At 36.9% G+C, this 26,776-nt stretch overlaps 1 long non-coding RNA gene and 1 other non-coding gene across 2 annotated transcripts in view; both read right to left on the bottom strand.

Annotated features, from left to right (window-relative positions):
• LOC123785457 (uncharacterized) overlaps window positions 1–26,776 on the bottom strand; it is a 262,795-nt gene that overhangs the window by 149,972 nt on the left and 86,047 nt on the right. The gene's annotated exons all lie outside the window — the stretch shown is intronic.
• LOC123785587 (small nucleolar RNA U13) lies at window positions 26,635–26,738 on the bottom strand. Its single transcript, XR_006777682.2, has one exon. It is a non-coding gene; the product is annotated as a small nucleolar RNA U13 (small nucleolar RNA).

Below are 26,776 nucleotides of genomic sequence, written 5' to 3'. Positions count from 1 at the left end.
TCCTTCTCAATTTTACTATAAACCTAAAACTGTTCTAAAAAGTAATCTTTAAAAAGAATCGACTACAAATGTGGGGAAGAAAGACCTTGTTTAACATAGTTCTTATGAAATGTATATGTAGGTTTTAGTTAATTATGGATTTCCTGTCTGAAACAATGTGATGGGATTACCAAAATGGGAAATAAATTCTTAGGCTTCATTAATAAGGAAGAATAGAATCCTGATCCAAGGAAGTAATTTTCTCATTTTTCCCTGATCAGAACACATTTATATCATTTTGTCAATATAAACTTTGTGCCATATTAATAGGATGTTAAAAACAATCACCTATTCAGTTATTGAAATATATATATATATATATATATATATATATATATATATATATATATGAACAGTGGTTCTCAAACTTTGCTGCACAATTAGAATCCCTTGCTTAGCTTTTAAAATTCCTGATGCTCAGGCTGCCTCCCACACCAACTGATCTCAAGGGGTGGACTGCAGACAACAGTGTTTTCCTGAAACTCCCCAGGTGATTATAATGTAAAGTTTGAAAATCAGGACAGCAGATATCACTCTCTTCTATCCACTGACCATTTCCCTTTCTTCCTCCCTCCCTCCCTTCCTCCCCCGCTTCCTTTCTTTCCTTCTGTCTTTCTCCTTCTTTTCTTTCTTCATCTCTCCCTCCTCCTCTCCCCCTTTTCTTTCTTAAGTTCAGACCCCCCAAAGTTTTTCCTGAATTACTTTAGTAGCCTAAATAGGCTCCTAGAGTCGAGGTTTGCTTTATTTTAACCCACTCTCCCTTCACCTGTGCCAGGGTGATCTGACTAAAAAGCAGACATAATCAAGTTGCTTCCCTGCTTAAAATATTTTAATGGCTACTCACTGTGCTTAATATAAAGTTCAAACTCCATTAAGCACACAAGATTCTTTATGGTCTGGGCCCTGTCTATAATCTATAAATCCTTCTCTAGTCTTCTCTCCCATCACTACACCACACGCTGTTTTCATTCCTGCCATATTTCACTTGAATGTGTCACATTGTTTTTATATCTCTATGTTTTTGCTATTGTTCAGTTCAAATACTTCTCTTCGTTCAAGTCCCAATTTAGATGACCATTTAAGAAAATAAAATGTCTTTGATGCATCTGCTATGTATTCTATAGCATCTAGTATATACTTTTATTTAGTGCCTATGATGCTAAGACATCTTTTCCATTATAGTCTAAACTTTTTGAATTTAGTGTTTAATTCTTATCTGCTTTTGTAACTTCAATGAGAAATATAATACTCAGCACAGAATAGCTCAAAAACTTTTGTGGATTGAAGGAATGAACGAATAATGTTAGCCCCCAAAACTATGTTGTATAAATTGACAATGGATGTTTGCTCTGCAAGAAAGAAAGCTTTGTGGGACATAGTAACCAATTTTAAATGTGTAAAAGAAAGAGTTGTTCCATTTGGTAACAGAAGATTGTCTAGAATAAATGAGTAGCAACTACAGAAAGCATATTTCTACTCAATGTATAATTAGATCTTTTACAAATGGGATGGTTCACTTTCAATAAAATGTTCACTTTCAGGGTGCCTGGGTGGCTCAGTTGGTTAAGCCTCTGACTCTTGATTTCAGCTCAGGTCATGATCTCAGGATCCTGAAATCGAGCCCCCGCAGAACGCTTGCGCTCAGCATGGAGTGTGCTTGTCCCACTCCTTCCCTCTTTGCCCCACCTCTAAAATAAATAAATAAATATTTGAAAAATAAAAAATAAAATGTTCACTTTCAATATAACTGTTCAAGCAGAGTTTGAAAGTATTTTTCACCAAATGGAAGAAAAATAAGAATTTCTAAGATTCCTTCCAACTGTAGGATTTTTTTTTTATTTTAAAATGAGCATTTGGTAAATAAATCATAAAACATTTTTCAGTCAGAGGAACTATTGTCCAAGATGAATGAAAGCTAAAGTAGAAAAAACCTGGCCATTAAAAAAGCATCCTTTATTGTATATCTAGCATTAAGATAAGAGCACCAACGTACTTAGAAAAAGTTTCACTGCTATTCCAAGCTGTTACTGAAGTTCCATTAATCTAGTAAAATTCTGAGAGCAAGTAGATCAGAGAAAACAAATAACAACATTTATATCAACCTCCTACCCTAAACCCTAAAAGTTTTATGCACTGACAATGGCTAATTAAGAGAATTAAAATATAAATCAAATCATTTACATTTTAACTCTTTTACTGTCCAAGAATAGCCATCTTTTCTAATGAAAGAAAACCCAATAAATTACACTTAGAAAGAGCAACTCAATCACCCAAGCAGCTCCTGGCTGCCACCAAAAAGATCAGAGGAAGTTATTATTAGAAACTTGGGAAAGACATATTAGAAACCACAGCAAAGACCTTGAATATTTAAAAACAAAAATAGTTTCCATCTGGTTTTAAAATCATAACCAATCTGCCCAAACACTGAATACATGGAGAAAAAAGATATATCAGATACAAGATTACTAAATAAGAGATATACAGAAAAGGAAACCCTTAGAAAATGTTGATGTAGATACTGAGAAACTGAAAGTGGGGAGTAGAGAGAGCATTTTGTTACGGAAAATTTACACAGTTCACTTTTTCTGACCTATAATGTCCTGCATTTCACACAAAAATTAAAGAACTTTCCTAGGAAATCAAGCAAGAAAAATGCTTTACTTCACCACAAATATTTATATGTTAAAACATACTCCAAACCCCACAACAAAAGATTTTAAAACAGCCAGACCCTAAAAGAAATCTGTATTTAGCTCCTCCCTAAAACTCAAAAAGGACATCTCAAATAAGCATATTGTTAAAATATCCCCAAGGACCAAAGAACATTTGTCAGAGGCCTCAAGATGAGCCAATATCTCTCCATATAGTGGCTTTACCTTGTCTTAACTTATATGGGCTTGTTACCAAACCCCAGAAGCTCTCTTCCAGGAAAGCTTCTCCCCTAAAGGTCAAAACTCCCACCCTCTTCTGAGAAGTGCAGCATTCTTGCACATTCACCAAAAGTGCCTGTAGTAAAGCTTACACATAGTATGTTCTCAATAAAAGCTTGTAGAATAAATGAATGAAAAAAATCAGCTGAGATAAACGGATGTAATCAGGCCCCAGTGCCCTTTCCTTTTATGCAAATTTAAAACTTTTAGATACAAATGTTTTAGAATTCAAATTAGTATCCTCTAGCACGGTACAACTGTAATACAATCCCTAGAATATCTCCCTGAGCACATCTTTGAAAATTACCTTTTGAAATCATTCAAAATAGAAATTATTCAAATACAGAAATTCTACTATGCCTTCAAAACTATTCCCAAAATTGGGGGGCCTGGGTGGCTCAGTCGGTTAAGCATCTGCCTTTGGCTCAGGTCATGATCCCAGGGTCCTGGGATCGTCCCACATTGGGCTCCTTGCTCAGCAGGGATCGCCCCACATTGGGCTCCTTGCTCAGCAGGGAGCCTGCTTCTACCTCTACCTCTCCTCCATGCTCGTTTCTCTCTCTCTCTCTCTCAAATAAATAGATAAAATCTTTAAAAGAAAATTATTCCCGAAATGTGTTACTCAGCCTCCTAAAATTTAAGACAATACTAGTGAACCTGTAAAATCTGCAAGTGCACGTTTTTTCAAATTAATTTTCTTCTTGTAGACACATGAATTTTCACTAATCCATCCAAACACTTCCCCCAGTCTGGGCTCCTCTTGGGATCAGTAAGAGTACTCTTTATCTGGCCTTTCATTAAGGTTATCGTCATGACCATGAATGTACTCTTCCTCTAGCTGACGGAACTAACTTACAGAGTGTCAAGTATTTTTATTAAGTGAATAAATAGACTCCCAAACTCAGTTCCTCCTGTAGTTGAAACATACCATTATACAGAATGATTCTCTTTACATATACTGAGTTTCCCTCTCCTATCCCAATCATACGTACACCTTAAGAAACTTCCATCAAAACCATGGCTACAAGGAAAGATGAGTAAGACAGAGCACATGAAATTCTTTTTAGGCTTATGGTGTGTTTTCCATTATCTTCACATAGCTTTCTTTTAGTGCCTGGTTGTTTAAAATCTTTTGTTATGGGGTTTGAAGAGTGTCTTAAAATATAAATATTTGTGGTAAAGGAAAACAAAGTCATTCAGTTTTACACTCAAAACTCTTCCCTGGACATTAAAAGCTTATTTATTGCAAACAGAGTTCTCCCCAGTGTGAGGAAAGAAGCAAGGGCATGAGGCATATCACTAAAATACCAAAGGATAAATAGCCCAGCTTACATTATATTCACAGCCACTAGCATTGCTGCTCAGAGACACCTAATTCCCCACAGGCAATTTGCTAATGATCTTATCTTACCTTTTTCAAAGCTCTATAAGCCCCCAAACTACAATAAGATCCCACATTAGTTGAGGATAAGATGGAAATTATGAGCAACTGAACTACAACTGAACTCCAGGGCAACAGCTCCTTTACTCCATCCCTCTTTAAGACATTCTTTAACCACTGCCTTTGGCCACTGCCAAAGCTATTAAGTTAAACTTACACCATCCAGACAACCTTGTTCCCCAAGCAACCAGTCTGGACAATCGTGTCCTGTTCTGCCTCAGCAACCTCAGCTCCCAGCATAACTTGCTAACCATTAAATTGTTCCTCTAATATCTCTTCAGGGGCCAAGCCCAGGCTGCAAGCAATGTTAAGTCAGTCTACTGGAAAGAGTTGAATACAACAGAAGGCAAACTGGCTCAAGGTCAAAAAAAAAAACAAAAAGGAACAGAAAACAAGGGCTACAAAAGACAGTGATTACATTCATATGACACTTCTGTAGTTCTTTTCAGTCTTTGTTCTCAAAATTGTAAAAAAGTATATTTTAAAACCATCCAGACCATGGTTCCCTTTATTCTTTCATTTAGCTTCCTAGAGCCACACATTCAGCAACTATAACATGGTTATGAAATGCAAGGTACGTATAATATATATATTATATATATTTCAAACCCATTTTAAGAGATTCCAGAGGCAAACAACATACTGCATTGTACCACGTACGTTAAGACAGAGAAATCTCTATGATGGAGTATGTCAATTAAGTAAATTATTGACTTTATCCTAAGCCAAAGCTAAACGCAAGTTGTAATATGCTGGAAATATCAGAGTGTCTTCCTCTTATCAAAAAGATATGGGTACAATCCTATCCAGCAATAGCAATGAAATTCAAATATATAATTATGCTTAAAGAATAGAGAAAGCTAAAAACCCAGATACCTGACAGAAATGTCTATAGACTATTAACTGAATTTCTCATCCTATTTTTTCCTCTCACTCATCATTTTTCGCCCATCATTATTAAACCGTCTTTGAAGAAGCAATTATCCTACCTTACTAGCCTGTGTGTGATTCCCAGTTTGTGCCTTAAACTTTTCAGATGTTTTCTCTTAGAGAAGAATTGTTTTGTGAACAATGTGCTTATCCAACACCCCACAACTGAGTTAGAATTAATTTTTTTAAATTTATTTTAAAAGAACTTGAATAAGATGTTAATAATGAGGGAAACTGGGTGAGGAGTATATGAGAACTCAAGTACTATTTTGCAACTTTTATGTAAGTCTAAAATTATTCCAAAATAAAAAGTATATTTAAAAAGAGAGAGAGAGTGAGAGAGAAGCCGTCTCAGCCACAAATGCTGGTCCACTTTCACCAGGCTGCGACGGAGGCAGATTACTTTTATTTTTTCCTTAACTGTTTTTAATCTTGTTTTGACATCAAGGACTACCAGTCTCATAAAAGGAATTATGAAACATTACCTTTTCTTTGTTATGAAACAATCTGTAATGACATATTTATTACAAGCATATATTAATAATTTTCAAAATCCAATGAAGTATTACTGTATAGTAATGTAAAGTATACAATATAGTAAATTATGTTATGAGAGTATATTTAGTGGTCTTGACTAACCTGTCTGGACTGTCATCAAAACCAGAGCAACAAGTACTGACAAATAATTTTATTGAACAAAAAAACCTTCATGTCCTAATAAAGAACACTAGAATTTATATTTCTACTGCCAAACCACTTATTCCATCCAGACAGACACAGTTACTGCAAGCATGAGAAGCTGACAGAAGGTAGATAGATGCCTCTTCAGATATTTAGTTGATACCACACTAATTCTCCAGACCACAGTAGTAGCTCTCCAGTTTCCTTCCCTATTAAATACAGAGGTTGGGTCAGATTATCTCTAAGATCCCCATATGCAATAACATCCTACGGCAACGCCTGTGTACCCTGGGCTCTCTGCCACAGCCCAAGGTTGCCAGGACTCTTGGCTTCACCTACCTCATGCTCTCAGAGCTAGAGATCATCTTAGCAATCTCCTTTAGGGCCAGGACAAATCACCTCAGTGATCGAAGGAAAGCAATGAAGAGAGTTAGGCCACCATGTGGAACAAAATTTTCTTGATGTTGGGGAATAGCAGTTTTGCCCACTAACTTATTTTAGCTTCTATTTGGGAAGAGTGTACTCAATGCCTACTCATCCTTCAAATCTTAGCTACAGCATTATTTTTTTAAACGAAGTATCCTCAGCCCTCTATGAGTAGGTTAAATCTCTCTTACATTTAAGTTCTCATGGTTCGGTACTTCTCCTACATACTATTTTATCAATCACAGTCACAATTTCACATTTATTTGCATAACTATTCAATCCATGTGCCTTTCTCTCTCTAAGCTCTAAACTCCATGAAAGCAAATACTGTGCCTATCTTTTTTTTAACCATCCTATTATCAGTAAAAATTAAATTTAAAATCTTAAAATCTTCGGTCTTTAAAATAATGTTAGCTATTTCTATGTTAAGAAAAACTTTATGATTTTTCTCTCAAAGCAAACAAAAAAGCAGAGCTAACAATTATGGAGTGACACACATATATATCTTTATTGGAGCTTGGTGTAAAGAAACCTAGAGAAGAATTGCAAACTCAGGTTCAGGTTGTAGTTCCACCATTAACTAGCAGTATCTATGGGTAAGTACTGGAAAGTTTAAGGCTTTAGTGTCAAATAGAAATGGTTTTAAATCCTGACTCTGACAAATTAGTTGAGTGACTTTGAACAAATTACTCAGCCTCTTTGAGTCTGAGATATCTTTTTTTTTTTTTTTAAGATTTTATTTATTTATTTGACAGAAAGAGACAGCCAGCGAGAGAGGGAACACAAGCAGGGGGAGTGGGAGAGGAAGAAGCAGGCTCCCAGCAGAGGAGCCTGATGTGGGGCTCGATCCCAGAACACCGGGATCACGCCCGGAGCCGAAGGCAGATACTTAAGGACTGCGTCACCCAGGCACCCCGAGTCTGAGATTTCTTCTCTACAAAGTGGGGCAAATAAAAATGGTAACAGTTAACAATCACAGCAGGAAAGGAAGGGAACTTCCAAGCTGGGTAAATAAGGAGAATTTAATGAAGAGTTTATTAACAAAGGTATGGGCAAGGGAAAGGATGTGAATAAGCACTGGTGGAACATCCCAGATCTACCAAAGCAGACAGCCATAACTGTCTCTGCCCTCCTCCTTCCCTGACCCCAGATTGGCTGGAAGAAGGAGAAAGTTACCTGACCCCAGAAAATTATAGGTAATACAGTAGCTATAGCAGAGGGCCTTCAAAAAAGCAACACAGCCGTGGCCAATATACGGCCTGGCAAGTAAGGAGCAAGGAGGGTAAAGACTACTTCCTCTCTCACCTATCACTCTCTGATCTCTGACCTATGTGTTCCATTGGCAAAGGAGTTTAGTTCATGAGGTACACAGAGGTAATCCTCCCAGTGCACAGAAGATGAAAAAGAGTGAAGAGCAAACTTTAAGGACAAACAGAGAAGACCTAGCACAAGTCCCTGCCAATACTTCACAGAATTGAAGAGCTAATGAAAAAAGGTAATATGCACAGAAGGTGTCCAGTACAATGCCAGCCACACAGAAAGCACTCAGTTACTGTGAATTCCCACTCCACCTTAGTTGGGCCTTCATGTCACCAAAAGTCAAATGAAGAAATTATAATCACAGATAACTCCATGGTTCCTTTAAACTCTAATTGCCATAACTATGCTCCAACTCCTCTTACTTTTATAAAATAGAACCCTCATTTCGGGCAAGTTCTTCCTTGTGGCTAAACAGAAGTCTTCGTTTGGCTGTTTAATAATAGAGAACCCAGAAATGGACCCTCGGCTATTTGGGCAACTAATCTTTGACAAAGCAGGAAAAAACATCCAGTGGAAAAAAGACCGTCTCTTCAATAAATGGTGCTGGGAAAATTGGACAGCTACATGCAAAAGAATGAAACTTGACCACTCTCTCACACCATACACAAAAATAAACTCCAAATGGATGAAAGACCTCGATGTGAGACAGGAATCCATCAAAATCCTAGAGGAGAACATAGGCAGCAACCTCTATGACATCGGCCACAGCAACTTTTTTCATGACACATCTCCAAAGGCAAGAGAAACAAAAGAAAAAATGAACTTGTGGGATTTCATCAAGATAAAAAGCTTCTGCACAGCCAAGGAAACAGTCAAAAAAACTAAGAGGCAGCCCACGGAATGGGAGAAGACATTTGCAAATGACATTACAGATAAAAGACTGGTATCCAAGATCTACAAAGAACTTCTCAAACTCAATACGCGAGAAACAAATACACAAATCATAAAATGGGCAGAAGATATGAACAGACACTTTTCCAATGAAGACATACAAATGGCTAACAGACACATGAAAAAATGTTCAAAATCATTAGCCATCAGGGAAATTCAAATCAAAACCACGCTGAGACACCACCTTACGCCACTTAGAATAATAGACAAGGCAGGAAACAACAATTGTTGGAGAGGATGTGGAGAAAGGGGATCCCTCTTACATTGTTGGTGGGAATGCAAGTTGGTACAGCCACTCTGGAAAACAGTGTGAAGGTCCCTTAAAAAGTTAAAAATTGAGCTACCCTATGATCCAGCAATTGCACTACTGGGTATTTACCCCAAAGATACAGACGTAGTGAAGAGAAGGGTCATATGCACCCCAATGTTCATAGCAGCATTGTCCACAATAGCTAAATCGTGGAAGGAGCCGAGATGCCCTTCAACAGATGACTGGATTAAGAAGATGTGGTCCATACAGACAATGGAATATTACTCAGCCATCAAAAAGAATGATTTCTCAACATTTGCTGCAACATGGACGGAACTGGAGGAGATAATGCTAAGTGAAATAAGTCAAGCAGAGAAAGACAATTATCATATGGTTTCACTCTTATGGAACATAAGAAGTAGGAAGATCGGTAGGAGAAGAAAGGGAGGAAGAAAGGGGGTGTAAACAGAAGGGGGAATGAACCACGAGAGACTGGGAAAACAAACTGAGGGCTTCAGGGGGGGATGGGATAGGCTGGTGATGGGTATTAAGGAGGGCACTGGGTGTTATATGCAAGTAATGAATCATGAACTTTACATCAAAAACCAGGGATGTACTGTATGGTGACTAACATAATATAATAAAAAATATTATTATAAAAAAAGGATATATCTAAAAAATAATAATAATAATATTTGAGAAACCATCCTGCAAAGGAGCCTTCCATACCTAACAGAAAGCTTTCCTTTAGGAACCAAGAGTGGGAAATGAAGATTGTGGTAGATATCTAGACAATTTGGCAAGGTTATCTTAGCTAAAAGAAATCACTCATAAAATATTTCCCTATTTTCATCAAAGCCTGCTCCTCCCTTAGCAACATGCTTTTTGACTCTAACGCCTTAACAGAAGCTGAGTTAACACAATGACTGAACCAGAATGACGCATCCTAATTGCATGGGCATGTATCTAGAATAACATGATTGGATTTATCCTATTCAAGTAATTTGAGATCAGAAAATTAAAAGGGAAAATAAGTCCAAATGTTATTGGGTAGAATGGAGAGCAGAAGACACAAGGAGAAAAGGACTATGTCTTATCCTGAGCTTTGATCAGGAGAGATTTTACCCCAGTAAAAACCAGTTTTTTCCTCCTCTGTATATTTGTACTTTGTTCTGAAATTGTTTTCAATTGTCTCTTGAGACAAGATGTTTGCTCTCACAGTTTACTATGTCAAGCAAGCATACCCCTTTGCAATTGCTGTTCCCTCTAGGGAATGCTCTCTTTAACAACCCACTGCCACTCCCCAAAATGTCTACAAATCCAGCTCCCTCAATTTTTCACATCTCTGTTCAAACACCACCTCATCACATAGGTCTTTCCTGATCATCTTATCCAAACAGCAGCTCCATCCTATCACCTTCTCTCTGACCTTAATTTTTCTCCATATTACTCATTGCCCCAATATATGTTTTATTTGTCTGTCTCTACTTATTTAACTGCCATGAAATCAGGGACCGTGTCTGTTTTGTTCCCAGGGCCTATAACTGTCCCAGTAGATAATGAATAATAAAAAGTTATTTGTTCTTGGCTGTACAAAGGCAAAGTATACTAAAGAAAAGGGATTCTATACTTTTTGTTGCAGTATACAACATGACTATAAGATACATGATTTAACACACACACACACACACACACACACACATATAAAAACCTACACATACAAATGTGTATTGTCCTGTTTAAGGTTTTCAACTTGGGTAGCTATACATATTTTTACACTAAGTTGTCATTACTTAAAATTTGTCAGAGTTTCATTTTATTACAGATATCAGATCAAATTATTTTGAATAGTGTTAGTGGTAGAAAAAATTCATCCTCTCAAAGTGAATTTTATTTTCTTAAATAATCCAAAATGACTCAAAGTAAGGGATGGCAAATTAAGTTGATAAGCAGATTGGGTGATACTAGTTGTGGACATTAAGAATTACTTTAGGACATTACTTTAGGACACTAAGGATTATATTAAACATTAAGAATGACTATGAAACAGTAAGAGCTTGATTTTTCAGAAGTTGGATCTGAAGACAATTACCCCATAAAAGGAGATACAAATATTTTTATACAGTGGTCATCTCATCAGAATCAGTGCATTATCCTTCAGAGAAATCACTCTGAGGGAAAACTGCCACTTTAATGCAAGTATTCTAACTTTAATTTCAAAAATGATCTCATTGTCCCCTCCTCCATAGATGAATCTCAGATTTTCTTCCCCAAAGAGTTAAAAGGGAGTTTAAAATAAACAGTTTCCATGAATTTCACTCCCCCTGAACTCTTAGAAGACATATTTTAAGGTACACATCATCACACTGTATTTTCAAATTATAGGACATTATTTTCCTTCTCCCTAGAAATCTAAAGCTGTGTCAGAGGACTCATGATTAGGTCCTGCAGTGAGAACTATCAGAGAAGAGTAGGTCCAATAAAATGATCTCTTGGTTTATAGATAGTCACAGTTTATGCCAGAACTTATAAAATGAACCAAAAGAAACAGTTCCTGACCCTATGAGGTTTCTGGGAAGTATGAGCACTTAGTACAAACCAAACCAAATTAGGATATCCCAGCTAGTCACAAACATACACCATGTGGATCACAAAGATGAGGCAAAGCCTTAGATAGCCCACACTTGAAAAGCCCATAAGCTAATGGTATCCAAAATTCTTGGCTTGGCTATTAAATACAGCATGAATATCCAACTATTTTCTAGCTAGTAGACCCATAAGATTAAGTGATCACTTGGTCTTTTTTCCTAAAACTTACTATCAAACATAAACAATTTATGGTAGGTGTGGCCCCTAAAGACATCACGAAATGCTTTTTAAAAAGTAGGCCTTTTGGATTTGTGGTAAGTCAAATAATGCCCTCCCCTCAAAAGATATTAGGCTTTAATCTCTGGACCCTGTAAATGCTACCTTATAAGGATAAACGGTCCTTATAAATGTAGGATCTTGAGATGTAGAGTTTATTCTGGATTATTATGGTAGGCCCTAAATGCAGTCACATATATCATTATAAGAGATCAGACACATACATACAGACATAGAAGAGAAGGAAGCAATGTGATCACAGAAGCAGAGACTGAAGTGATACAACCACAAGCCAAGGAATGCCAGCAGCCACCAAAAGTTAGAAGGGGCAAAAAAGGAATTTTCTCCCAGAGCCTCTGAAGGGAGCGCAGCCCCTGCCAACACCTTAATTTCAGCACAGTGAAACTAAATTTTGGACTTCTGGGCTCCAAAACTGCAAGAGAATAAATCTTTGCTGTTTTAAGCCACGTAGTCTGTGCTAATTTGTTACAGAAGCCTTAGGAAACAACTTTATTGAGATATAACTCATGTAGTATATAATTCATTCACAAAGTGTACTAGCCAATGGTTTTTAAAATATTCACAGAATTATGCAACCATCGCCACAATCAATTCTAAAACACCGCCATCACCTCATTAAAAAGAAACCCTATACCCACTAGTCACTCACTATTTCTCCACAACAAACGGAATCAACAAGTTTTCTTGGATCTATCAGTGAATCAAGATCATACAACAAACCACTGGCCCCAAATCCCAAGAGGTAGACAGGCGGATACAGATCATCGTAACTTACTGGAGCAAGAAGCCAGGAGCAGAAACTTCCATGGAAACCAGTACCAGGGTAGAAAAATCTAGACTATCCTTGAACAATTGCTAGAAACTCGGTGTGGACAAACTCGAGAGCTAAAAATTCCTGGGAGGGACAGTCTTAAGGGAAGAGAGAGCTCCTTCACTTTTGTGAGTATTCCCTCCAGGATCCCCATGAGGTTTCCATAGAGATGATTAGAGAAAACCTCCCCTCATGCTTCCATCAGGGGGAGAAGAAAAGTATTCCTTTTGAAACAAGCCGAAGCACTCTGTTTTCTTAACAAAATAATCTATTTCACAGACCCTAAGAGACCTGGAGGAAGGGAAATAACCCAGCTCCAATCCTGTCTAGCCTTTGATGTGGAGGAAGCCTCTTCAAGTCTTCCTGTTCCACCTAAGTGTATGTGTATGTTTGTGGAGAAGGGGTGGGGGAGAGACATGAGAAGCACTTTTGAAGGTCACAGTCCAGGGGCACAGGCTCACTAAAAATCTAAGACATAATCATAGGACTACAGAATGTTTCCCCTCCCCCCCCCACCTTACCACCATATAAATAAGGCCTATATACTGAAGTTCCTTTTACCACATATATCATGTCCAGCTTTTCAACAAAAAAATTACAAGGCATATTAAAGGGCAAAAAACACAGTTTAAAAAGACAGGGCAAGCATCAGAACCACACTCAGATATGCCAGGGATGTTGGAATTATCATCAGAGACTGGGAATTTAAAATAACTATGGTTAATATGCTAAGGGATCAAGAAAATGAGAAGACAAGCCACAGACCTAGAGAAACCATTTGCAAAATATGTATCTGACAAAGGACTGATATACAAAATGTATAAAGAACTTTTACACTATAACTAAGTGGGCTTTATCCCTGGGATACAGGGTTGGTTTACATATGCAAATCAATCGACGTGATATACCACATTAGCAGACAGAAAAATAAAAACCACATCATCTCAATAGAAGCAGAAAAAGCATTTGACAAAATTCAACACGAATTCATGATAAAAAATTCCTCAACAAAATAGGTATAAAAGGAAATTTCCTTAACACAATAAAGGCCATTTATGAAAAGCCCACAGCTAAAATTATAATGAAATGGAAAGCTTTTCCTCTAAGATCCAGTATAAAGCAAAGCTGTCCACTCTCACCACTTTCATTAGACATAGTACTGAAGTACTAGCAAGAGCAATCTGACAAGAAATAGAAATAAAGGCATCCAAAGTAGGCATCCAATTAGAAAGGAAAAAGTTAAATGATCTCTGTTTGCAGATGACATAATCATGAAAGAAAAAAATCCAAACAATGAATAGATATACGTGAATGTGTTCAACATCATGTCTAATCAGACAAATACAAGTCAAAACCAAAATGAGATTCCACTGTACTCCAAACCAATTAAGAAAATTTTAAAAGTCTGAAAATACCATGTGTTGAGTGAGGAAATGGAGCAAAGAGAAACACTCATAATGTACTGCTGGGAATACAGATTGGTACAACTACACTGGGAAAGCAAGTGGATGGACATTATCTACTAAAACTGAATGTATACATATCTATGATCCACCAATTCTACCCCTGGGTACATTTCCTAGAGAAACTCTTGCATATCTGCATTAAAATACATATACAAGAACGTTGGCAGCAGTCTGTCGTGAACAACCCAAAGCTGGAAATTTGGAAACAGCAAGGTGTCCATCAACAGTAGAATGAATAAATTTTAGTATATATCAACAATGGCAATTCTACACAGCAATAAAAATGAATAAAAACCTTAACAAGATAGTTGGCTCTTCAGAACAAAATATTAAGCAAAAGCAGCAGAGATGACAATAAGATAAATAAAATATGAATCTATTTTCATGAAGTTTAAAAATGTGCAATACTAAAATTATTACTATTTTTTAGCAATGTACAGCATTCAAGTAAACTATTTGGTTTTAAGCAGATAACAAAGATTTTTTTTTTTCTTTTACATTTTGCACCCAAAGGAAAAGATACCTAGAAACCTATTCAAATATTTTTTCTTTGCAGGTACATTTTGTAGAAAAAGAGAATGAGTAGGTAGTCATTTAGTCTAGATATATAGAGATAAGAATCTGGTTAAAGGTAGTAGATTTTTAACTGACAGTCAAATGAGAACCAAACTGATGGGTAATTAATTTCTGAATCAAACTTTAATCTCATTTAAGTCCATTAGAAAATTGTTCATGAGCTCTATCAGGAACACTAACCTTTGCCAAGGAAGTTGTTGTAAATTACATCACACAAAAAGGTTCTATTCCAGACCAGAGTTGGGAACTTTTTCTTTTATAGTACATAATGTACAAAACTAAAAGAAAAGCAAGGAAATCATTGCCATAAAATGCAGGAGAGCAGTCACCTCAAGCCAGAGCGAGGGAGTAGTACTTGAGAAGAGACACACAGGACATCGAGAACACTGTTGTTTGCAATTACATGTGTGGCTTTCTTTTCTTTCCTTTTCTTTTCTTTTCCTTTCTTTTCTTTTTTCTTTTCTTTTCTTTGTTTATTAAATTGTTTTTCATTGAACTGTTATTCATTAAACTGGAGTACTTTTCTATATATGTATTATAAATCTCAATTTGAAAGAAGATAATAAAATAAAGCGTAGATGAAAGTCTGAGACACAGAGTGATTAAGTGATTTGCATATTTCATACTCACGTGAAATATGTTACAGGAGTACCAAATCTTATATGGTAGAGTCTTAGTATAAAACTGCCCTCTCTAGTCCTTCTAAAAAGCCTTCACATTCCTTCCATCCCACAGTGATTATTCCATCATCTGTTCTCACAGAACTCATTGTTTAAATATCTCACTGTCAATTAACTATGAAGTGTCTCACAACCACTCTTATACTGTTATTTAGCCTTTCACATTGTATGCTGTGTCTTCTAGTTTATGACTTGGTACACAGTATTCTCTTGATATACATTTATTTATAAGAAGCAATACAGGGTCTAAGTGTGAATCCCACATCAGAACAGATCATGTTAAAGCAGTGTCCCAGTATTTATCATCATCATTTCTAAAACACTTTTCTTGAATCCAGCTCTGAGTGTTGGAAATAAAGGCTCATGCCCTTCTTCCATCAGAAAACACTCTTACTCTTTCTACAAACCCAAAGAATGGTGGCCACATGAAAGTATTTGTTGTCCAATTATGTGGCAGCTCCTCTAGGGATTCATTAAGGACTTTGAGGCTTAAAAATTGCTGAACAATAGGTGTGCCTGGGTGGCTCAGTCGTTAAGTGCCTGCCTTCGGCTCAGGTCATGATCCCAGTGTTCTGGGATCATGTGTTCTGGGATCAAGCACTGCATCGGGCTCCCTGCTCAGCAGGAAGACTGCTTCTCCCTCTCCCAGTCCCCCTGCTTGTGTTCCCTCTCTCACTGTCTGTCTCTGTCAAATAAATAAATAAAATCTTTAACCAAAAACAAACAAACAAAACAAAACAAAAAAAACTTGCTGAACAATTTCTGTGCCGGGGGGGGGGGGGGGAGGAGTAATACCTTGGATTCTGATGTAGAGTGAGGACACAATTATTTTATTCACACTATCCTTATGAGGGGTGAACTTAATTCTGATCATGAACTGCTTTCCTAAACGAATTTACTTTGCAATTTCCATTCAAAGCACAAAGCTCAATCATTCTTTCAACAAATATTTAAGTATCTACTACATGCATGTCACCAAGCCAAGACATAATGACATGACGTCCTGAATGTTCTTTTTTCTCCTTGCCAAATATATTCTCATTTATTGACAGTCATTATCAAGGGAGAAACACAGTTCATACGTTAGCAAATAGTCCTTCTCTTTGTAACATGATATTGCAAGCAAGGTATCAAAATAAAATTACTATAACATTTCAGGGTGAAGTGTCAAACCAAAATGCAAATTTAAAAGGTGGTATTTTTAAAAATAGTTATAAAACTCTGGAATCCCTCAATGGCATCTAGGGCATTAAAAAATGGGGTAAGAACAGGGCTCAGGGAGAAAGATTTCCTCAAAGGATACCCTATTTCTTTTCCTCCATGAAAGAGAGGTGGGAGAAGTACTAGCTCCTAAAACAAAGTCTAATGACAGGGGCTTCAAGGATATTTATTACTCAGACATAATTTCTTAAGAAGATTTCTGTGGAGAAAATTCTTGGTACTTTATGAATCCATCCTCTTCCAAGGAAAAAATGAATTCTTCCTTCTTGACCCCAGTCAAGAGAGATAGAGAACAAAAAGAGCTCTCAGAGAATTTATCATTAATCTCCTTCTGTTAGAGAGGAACCCAGTGAGCTGGTGTCTGACTGGAAATCTGTAGGCTTGCAGCACTGGAAAGGGTAAGTAGTTGCTGTTGCATTTACTGTTTCCGGAGGCAAAGATGATGGAGGGATTCCCAGGACCTAGATGCGGGACATATACAAGTTAATAATCAGCAATTTTGGTCTGGACCTAAAGAGCTACCTGGAAGAAAGTGAAAACAAGCAAGCCTTCAGATTCCCAAGTAGTTGATTAACTCATCTCTCTGCTTCTGCCGTTGCCCCAGACAGTGCATTTTACTACAGAAGTCAATGTTTCTGTTAAAACATAAGTCACATCATGTCACCCCTCTGCTCAAAATCCTCCAGTGGCTTCCATGTCACATGAAGCAGAAGCCCAAACCCTCACTAGATCTCCGAGGTTCTACACAATCAGATTGCGTGACCCATGACCTTATTTCCTCCCCTGTCCTCAGCTCTCTGCAAAGTAAGCACATAGGCCTCTTCCTGTTTCTCATGGTCATCAGGTCCTCTGCACTTGCCAGGCCCTCTGCCTGGAATGTTTCCATTCCTTGGAGTCCTAACCTTTTTCACAAAGCCTTCCCTGAGAACCCCATTTAAAATTTCAATGCTTCCCCAAACACTATTTCCCTTTCCTCATTTTATTTTTAACTCTCATCACTGCCTAATTTACTATGTGTGTGTATGTGTGTTTATATATCTTATGCATAAACATAGATTTTTATATTTTGTGTACTATATATGCAAATTATGTATATTATGTATGTCATACATATATTAGACATAGATGTATATATACGTATAAACCTATGTCCCCCACTAGAACTAAAATTTCCAAAAAGGCAGGGATTTTGTCTATTTTTTTTTCATTGTTATGTACCACTGTTATGTACCAGGGCTTAGAGCATGCCTGGCATAAAGTAGTTGCTTAGTAAGTTAGTATATGTTAACTGAATGAATGCATTTTAATAAAATTTGGGGGAATGAAAATATTTCTAGGTTGTTGTTCCAAGAGGAGGCCTAAAGGGAAAAAAATCAGAATACCCCAGAGGAGGAAATCACCAAATACAAATACAAATCACATACAAATTTGCTGGAAGCGGTAGGTTTGAACGTTTTGCTCCTTCCTCTTTCAAAAGCCCAGTGCATAGATTTCAGTCAGCAATGGTTATGATCTGTGATTTTCCCCTCCTGGGCTGGATAAGAACTCAAACAAGCCAGGAAATGTTTGCACAGACATGAAAACAAAAGGAAAAATCTAGGGCATGAATCATGTGGGACTGCTAAATATGACAACTATCATGATTTCTAAGTAGAGTTAAGAATATGTATTTTTTTTGACTCCAAAACTTTCTAGAAATGTGTGTTCCTACCTCTAAAAATCCTGAGTCCATGGGGCACCTGGGTGGCTCAGTCGGTTAAGCATCTGCCTTTAGCTCAGGTCATGATCCCAGGGTCCTGGGATCAAGCCCTGCAGTGGGCTCACTGCTCAGTGGAAGTCTGCTTTCTCTCTCTCCCTCTGCCTGCTGTTCTCCCTGCTTGTGCTCTCTCTCTCTCTCTGTCAAATAAATAAATCTTTAACAAATTAGTTAATTAATTAATTGAAATAAAAATAAAATTAAAATTTAAAAAAAATCCTGAGTCCAGAATTCAAGTGTTAAAAGGAGGCAAAGTTACAGGTGGCAGAGAAGTGAAGAGCAGAAAGACTGCAACATGAAAGTGTCCTTCTTACCTCCTCTTCAACAGGACTTCTCCTACAGTTTCTTTCAAGATAACCAAGAAAACTCCAAGGGTTTAAGGAGAAAGGAACGGAGTATATTAAAATTAGCCGAATAATATATAAACAATATCTCAGATCCAAATAAACTGCTTAAAACTTAAACATGCAAACACATGAACACACATTTGCACATGCTCACAAGCACCAACAAGCATATTCTGAGGGCCCCTCATCCTAACAGGTCACAAGGAACCACAGCCTTAAACTTCACAGGCTCTCCCACTTTACACAGGAGTTCATTCACTCTACCATGTACCCCATTTCTGCACAGAGAGGACAGCAGGAAATTGAAGTTACAAATGAATATGCTGGAGGTTTGCCCAAAGTCAGAGAAAGTCTCAACTATAGTACAACAATAGTAGTGACAGTAGTAGCAGCAGTAATAGTAATAAGAGCAGTAAGAGGAGAAAGAGTAACAATAACTATCCCTCCTGAGTGTTAATGCAGATAAATGGTTCTAATGCATGATGTCCTTTGAATCCTCACATTCCCTTAAAGTAGATTATGGGACTCAAAATATTTATTTCATAAGAAACCATTGTCCAGTGTAGTTTTAAATCATGAGCTATAACAATTTAGCAAATCAGAGAAATAAAAGGAAGATAAAAAGAAATATTTTAATGCAATTACAATTTTTTATTATTTTAATAAAGTAATAAACCTTCCTTGCATATCAATGATAATAAACTGTAAGAATATACAAGGACCTCACTGCAAATTGTTAGCAGTGAATGAGGAAAAAGGCTACGATGACCCTGGATACATTTACCTACACGGTGTAGGGCATCACTAAGTATTTGATGAATGCATAAATAAGTGAACAAATAAATAAGTGAATGAACAAAGAAAGAAACAGCACTCCTCTTTGACTTCTTGGTTCCCTAAAAAACAGAAGACTCTTTATTCTTCTTGAGGAATTTCTCTTTCTAGATCTCTCTCTCCGTACACAGCAAACTTTCTAGTGTTTTCGGATAGTAACAGACACTCCAGAGTCCTCTGATATTCAGAAATAGCCAGTCATCCCTTCCATTCTGTTCCCATTGCCACCATTCTCTTTCAAATTCAAATCCATATCACAAAGTCATCCACTTTCACCCTACACTCCAACCCATCTTCCACATTGTCCCAGATTAAGCTGCCTTTTATATCACTTTGCTTATATCATAACTCCTCAAAGGGCTCTCCATTGCCTACACAAAGGACAGCCTCTCTACTCTGACATTCAAAACTTTTAACAATCTGACACATACCCACATTTCCTCTTTTATCTCCTGCTGTCTCTCAACATATACTTTAAATCCAGTCATTCTTGACAGTCCATAATTTCCCTAAACCTACTACACTTTCCCTCTGTTCATATCTTTGTTCTTGCCATTCCTTTTACCCATAAGTATCTCCACTCAGCTTCAGCTATGAAAATTGTATCCATTTTTCGGATTCCAGTTCTAATTTTCCTCCTTCAATATGTATTCTATAATTGACTTAGTCACAGAGACCCTCCACCCTGTTATCCTTAAAGAAAGCTTCTAAGATCATAAAACACATCGATTTTGCATAACTGCAGAGTCAAATATTATCCAGTTAAGTGTTTTACTAACAGTGCTTCAAACTGTCTCAAAATTCTTCCAAAAAAACCAAAACCAAAACCGAAACATACAAAAAAATAGAGTTTCTTGTCGAATAGCTTTGTAAAAAACTCTATACACTCTTCTCTTGGAGATTCACGGTGAATATTAGCATATCAAAGGTTCGAAGAATCCTGCCACGAAGAAATGTGATTATCTTGGTTTAACCCAGTATTTCCCAAATATATTTGACCAGATTCTCCAGTTTTCGTATATATCAATAAAGCTTTCTTAGAAAGCTAGTTTTCCATGGAACATACTCTAGGAAAACACTAATCTAATACAATTCCCTCAAGGCAAGAGATAACGAAATTAATCTCCAGAGAAGTGAAGTAACTGAATAAAGACCATGAGTTAGTTTGTAGAAGAGCCGGTACACCCCCAAGGCTCCTGCCTTCCAAACCAATGTTCCCTCACGATATCACTATTATCAAATTATATGACAGCATGAAATGGTATGCTTGGGATTTTTATTTTATACCTCACTAAATGTCTTAGACATTGAAATCCTTTTAGCAGTCATTTGCTTTGGGAGGACTATATTATAGGCACAAAATAAAGCCACATTTTAGCCCAATAAAGAATCTCTATATGCACACACAAAAAGAAATTAATCAGGGATGCTAATATCTGTATAGTGTCTAGAGTTTAGAATTCATATTACCAAGTTTAATTTACAGAAATCTAAAATTCTGGGATACCCTAGGGACAAGGTGGTTAAGAAAGATAAATCTAGTGACATATTATACAAATAGGTACAAGCATAAAATAAATCAGTAAATCCTTCCCAGGGTTCATCATACAGTATTTTTCCCTTATCACAAGCCTCTGAGTAAAAACAAAACAAAACAAAAGCATATTTTTGTCTAATGAGATCTCAGCTGGACCTATCATTTGTGACAAATACTACTGATTGCCGACTCAACACCTTCCCCTTCCATTTTTCCTTTCTGATTTGGTCAGAGAATGTGCAGCCATGTAATCAGGAAAGGTGAGCTCTTCCCCCATTTCCAAAAGATAAACCATGATTTGTCTATGCCAATCTTGATCATTCTCACTGCATTTCCCAGGGGATTGAAAAGTAAGAATATAACCAATACATAAGGAAAGTATATTGGAGTTTCTGGAGAAGATCTTTGCCCCTAATAAGAGAGAGGGGTTGGATTAGGACCACTTTTCATACCATCCTGTATTTCTGTAAGGCATTAAGTAATGCCTGAACCATTAAAACCATCTTTTTTTTTTTTAATAATGATTTTTTATTATATTATGTTAGTCACCATACAGTACATCCCCGGTTTTCGATGTAAGGCTCGATGATTCATTAGTTGTGTATAACACCCAGTGCACCATGCAATATGTGCCCTCCTTACTACCCATCACCGGCCTATCCCATTCCCCCACCCCCCTCCCCTCTGTAGCCCTCAGTTTGTTTCTCATAGTCCATAGTCTCTCATGTTTCATTCCCCCTTCTGATTACCCCCCCCTTTCTTTATCCCTTTCTTCCCCTACTGATCATTCTAGTTCTTATGTTCCATAGATGAGAGAAATCATATGATAGTTGTCTTTCTCTGCATTGAGGTGACAGTGGGAACTTTTGGAAAACTATCCATTTCAGAAGTGAAGGCAGAAACAGAAAGAAGGTAGGGAGAGCTTGATTCAGGGTGCATGGTCTGGAGGATTGGAAGGAAAGAGAAGATAAAAAACAGTAAGTACTGTGTGAGGGGAGAGTGCCCTTTTTTTTCTGAGAACCTTCTCTTCTGCCAGCCTCAACATATTATAATGCCTTTGTTCTTAGGCTTATTCGTTGTGGTGTCAAGATGGTTTTAATGGTAATGAACCATTACCCTGAATGCACCCTGAATCAAGCTCTCCCTACCTTCTTTCTGTTTCTGACTTCACTTCTGAAATGGATAGTTTTCCAAAAGTTCCCACTGTCACCTCAATGCAAATATTTAAACACTTAAGATCACAAATTTGCTACATATACCAATATCCACCACTTCTCCAGCCTCCCAGACTGGAGTTCTTTCTCTTCTTCCCATATGTCAGCACCTTTTGGAAAGAATATTTTAATGAAAGCAACAAAGACAAATTTACAGTTTTACTGAAGACAACCCTGCTTCCACAAGACTCCTTGATGACAGAGTATCTTAAATCTCTTTTTATCGACTGAGCTGCTTAGCAGTACACTTATGAGTGCTCAATAACAATTTTTTTTTAAAGATTTTATTTATTTATTTGAGAGAGAGAGAGAGAGATAGCCAGCGAGAGAGGGAACACAAGCAGGGGGAGTTGGGAGAGGGAGAAGCAGGCTCCCAGCAGAGGAGCCTGAAGTGGGGCTCGATTCCAGAGCGCGGGGATCACTCCCTGAGCCAAAGGCAGATGCTTAACCACTGAGCCACCCAGGCGCCCCTCAATAACGACTTTTTAACTAATTTACAAAAAAAAAAAAGTAGGCCCAATTAATTTATTCCAATGAAAAGACAAAGGTCAGGAACATTTGGTTAATTTAACATTTGGTTAAATAAAAGGAACTGCCTAAATAAAATGATAGAAATAAGTTCTATCGATGCAAGGGTATTTCAACAATGATTTCAGAACTGACACGGTTTTTTTTTTCTTTTTTTTTTATTATTATGTTCAGTTAGCCAACATGTTGATAATATGGGGACCTTAGTAACAACATCTCATATTTGTTTAGTGTTTTGTGAGTTACAGACAGCCTGTATCTATTACCTCATCTGAGCATTCTTCATGTGATGTATCATTTTTAGGTATAACAAGTTTGTAACAACAACACTGGTAAACAATTTGAGAGACAGCATATAATCAGAGTTCACTCACAAAGACATATTTCAATTACAAGTTGATTTGAAGCTTTGAAAGAAAAAAGAAAGAAAATGAAAATGAAACATAAATTCTCCAGAATGGAGTCCATTGAATTTGGCAGACCAGATCTAGGACACTTGTGTTTATTTCTGCGTGCTATATTGTAAAAGGGACACTGTCAAAACAATGTATCAGAAAAAGGGAACCAAGATGGTGGATGGAAATTTTCTTAAATGAAAAACGGAAGAACTGGAAATGTTTAGCCTATAAAAGAAAAAATTTCAGGGATGACATCATAGACATCTTTAAACTCAAGGGCTGTCAAGTGAAAAGGTGGCAAGATTCTTTCCCTCATGGTTCTGATAGCAGAACGAGGTCAATGAGAGGAAGTTAAAAAGGCAAAGTAATCAACGTAAGAACATAGAGGATTTTCTAGTACCCCTCTCTACCATTGTTCTCCAATCTTCCAGGCTATTCAACACAAAGAAGAAATTTTCTAAAATCTAAAACTGTCTAATAACTATCTATGAGTTAGATACCTAAGGAGTTTCTGATGCCCTTCCTCAGGAATTCTGTGAGAGGAATTTTTATATTGGCAGGATGAGCCAGATAACTAACCTCTATAAACCTTTCCAACTTGAAGACTCAAGGATTCCATGTTTTGAGAGCAGCCCAGGAATCACTGATCAAGTCCCACTCAATTTATTTGTGTAACCAACCTATCTTTCAAAGTACCAGATAACTAAATATTTAATTTGCAAAAGATATGGGTAAACAACTAAAATCTAACCTATAGTGATTAGCAATGAGCATCCCCAGAACCGAGAACAATACAAGGCACAGAGTAGGAGCTCAATAATATGTATGATTTCATGGAAGATGTAACTATCTAAAAGTTAGATGATTCTGACAGGTTTCCAAACATTTTCACAGAAGTTAGCTCTTTGAGCTTCAGCAACAACATTATGAGACAGACTAGGTAGGTTAGTATGCCATTTCATACACCTTATTTTGTTGTCCTCCCCCAAGAATGCTCTTCTATTAACATTATGCTTTTAGGTTTCGTCAAAGATTGTTAAAAGAAAAATTCATCACAAGAACATCTTACATAAAATCACGATCAAAACATCACTGTCCATCACGCCCCTTACACAAGAAACAACATTATAAATTCCTCCTGCAATTCATGTCAAGAAAAAGTTTGCCTTGCCATACTGGTTTGTCTGCTCTGCCCTCCCTTCCTTCCTCCTTTCCTTTCTTTTCCTTTACTAAATAAGATAATGGGGACTCTATAAACAAACACGGTTCCTTTTTTTCCTCAGAAATTGCCAGAAAGTTCAGTCAACCTTTTGGCTCTAACTTTGACATCCCAAATTCCTAAAATAAATCTCTCCAACATTATAGCACATCAGGACTTTGAAACTTTTTTTGTTTTTAAAGCAAAGGAATTTTGGGTTTGAAAAAAAAATTATTACTTAGAATCTCGATACATTAAACAGATAAAAGTACAGCTTTTGAGAACAGAGCTCAGGGCCCTCCCAACTACACCTCCCTCAAAAATCCTCTATGCACAGGTGGCCCTAGATGCAAATGATTGTCATTTGCAAACTACTGCTCTACATATTTTCAATTATTTTTATTATAAACCACATGAAAATGTTTCAGTATTAGGCACATGAAAAGTGTATTTCTATATATGCTTATACACGAGATGATAGAAACACTAGGCATTAACAATAGGTAGCCAATGAATGAAGACAAGATCATAAACCAAAACTGATTTTAGATTCAAGCAATACTTAGGTTTATTTTATTTATTTTTTTCAAGCAATACTTAGGTTTAAATCTCAGCTTCTCACTGTATAAGGTGAGAGTTATTTAACCTGCCTTGGCTAAAATTTATACACATATAAAAATGGTTACAATAGTATCTACCTTACAACATTGCTTTGAGGATTAAATGAAATAAAGTTTGTAAATAACTCTACACAATACTTGACACATATAGGTACTTATTATTATCTTCATTACTTTTTGACACTTGCCCCTCTGGGTTGGTCAATATGTTATGCCAATAGGAAATTTTTTAAAAAGGGGGAGATGTGGGAGACACTAAGTCTGGAACCTGGAAACCACTGGGACAACATACAACACTGGAAAGCAAGTGCAGGATAAGACTAACCAAGAGAAAGAGTTAGCCTCGTATTCATTAATAATGTTGAGGGAAAGGTTTAATTGTCAAACTTTGCTAACAAAAGAAACTAGGTCATCATAAAAGGCAGAAAGTAGTACTTAAAGAAGTACTTGAAGGTTTTGTCACTAACCCAATCACCATCAAAATCAACAGATAAGGGAAAGTTTTTACTTTCTTGAGCCTTGTCCCAGCCTTTTTACTTTCAATGAAACACATTAAATTGCTTGTATGTGATGAATTACAACTTCAACAGAACCATTGGGGAAAACATTGAAGAGCATTTGTTAGCCCAGCCCAGCAAAACCATCCTCCACCTCCTCTGCCAGACTCCTCCAACAGGAAATCTTTGAAAGCAATGTTTTAGCTCTACCACTGACATCTACCTATAAACTAATGTGATGTCTGGCACAGAAGGTCGTTTATTTGGGTGTGTAAAGGTTCTGGCTGTTAACTTGGAGAGGAAAGTTATTACACTACCTCCCTTCAGAGACCATCCAAATACTTGTTTGACAGGGTGAACATCCACTACACACAAAAGTGGGGCTGAGCCAGACTTCTGCAAAACTAAGTAGGTGAAGTTGTCTCTGACACTTCCTTTCCACCTCTTCTGTCTGTGAGTCCCATCCCTTACCCCCAGTGGTCCCACTACTCAATCCAGGTAACTATCTGAATTCTTTTTGCCAGGACTTTGCTATTATCTCATTGTCACCTAATGCCCTTTTTCCCTTTCCTTTATCCTTTCAAGCAGGTTATAGCTGATAAAGTCTTCCCAGGAACATATAAATCTTAATTGGTCCTTAAAATGTCATGCTGAAAGGTCTTCAGAACTTAAAGGAATAAAATCCAACTGACATAATTTGAGGTTCCATGATGGGTCTGAGGGAGATGTTTATAGGCTTACCCAAGTTAATCAACCCATTAGTGACCATCTACTACCCTTACATTCAAGGCTGACCTGGAAAGAAAGAGTCATTTCCCTAGAGACACCTAAAAGAAGGAAATTATCATACATATGTGTGTGTGTGTGCACGTATAACATATAATATACTATATATTTATAATATATACAGTAAATATGTATGTATAAATATATAGTATATTTATACATATATAGTATTTATACACATATATAGCATAATATATACTATATATACAGTATAATAGATAACACATATTGATAGTATATACACTATATACACAAAGTATATTCCATATGTATATGATATATATATGATTGATAAATTAGAGTATATATGTATAAATTTCATGCACACCCAAGCCCTATAAGTTCTCTTTCTTTTTTTTTTTTTTCCTTCATGTCAAACAGGTAATGTGCCGAGGTTGTAGCAAGGTTTGAGGGAGGCATATGTCACACAACAGTGTGAACACCCTATCATCACGCTCATGAACTACAAATGAATCCAATCCCTGTAAGTTTTAAAAAATATATTTAGGAAAT

Source organism: Ursus americanus, chromosome 15 (assembly GCF_024610735.1).
Source record: "Ursus americanus isolate L20-20 chromosome 15, mUrsAme1.1.p, whole genome shotgun sequence".
NCBI classification, from domain to species: Eukaryota; Metazoa; Chordata; class Mammalia; order Carnivora; family Ursidae; genus Ursus; species Ursus americanus.
This window is presented reverse-complemented; position numbering and strand designations above follow the sequence as displayed.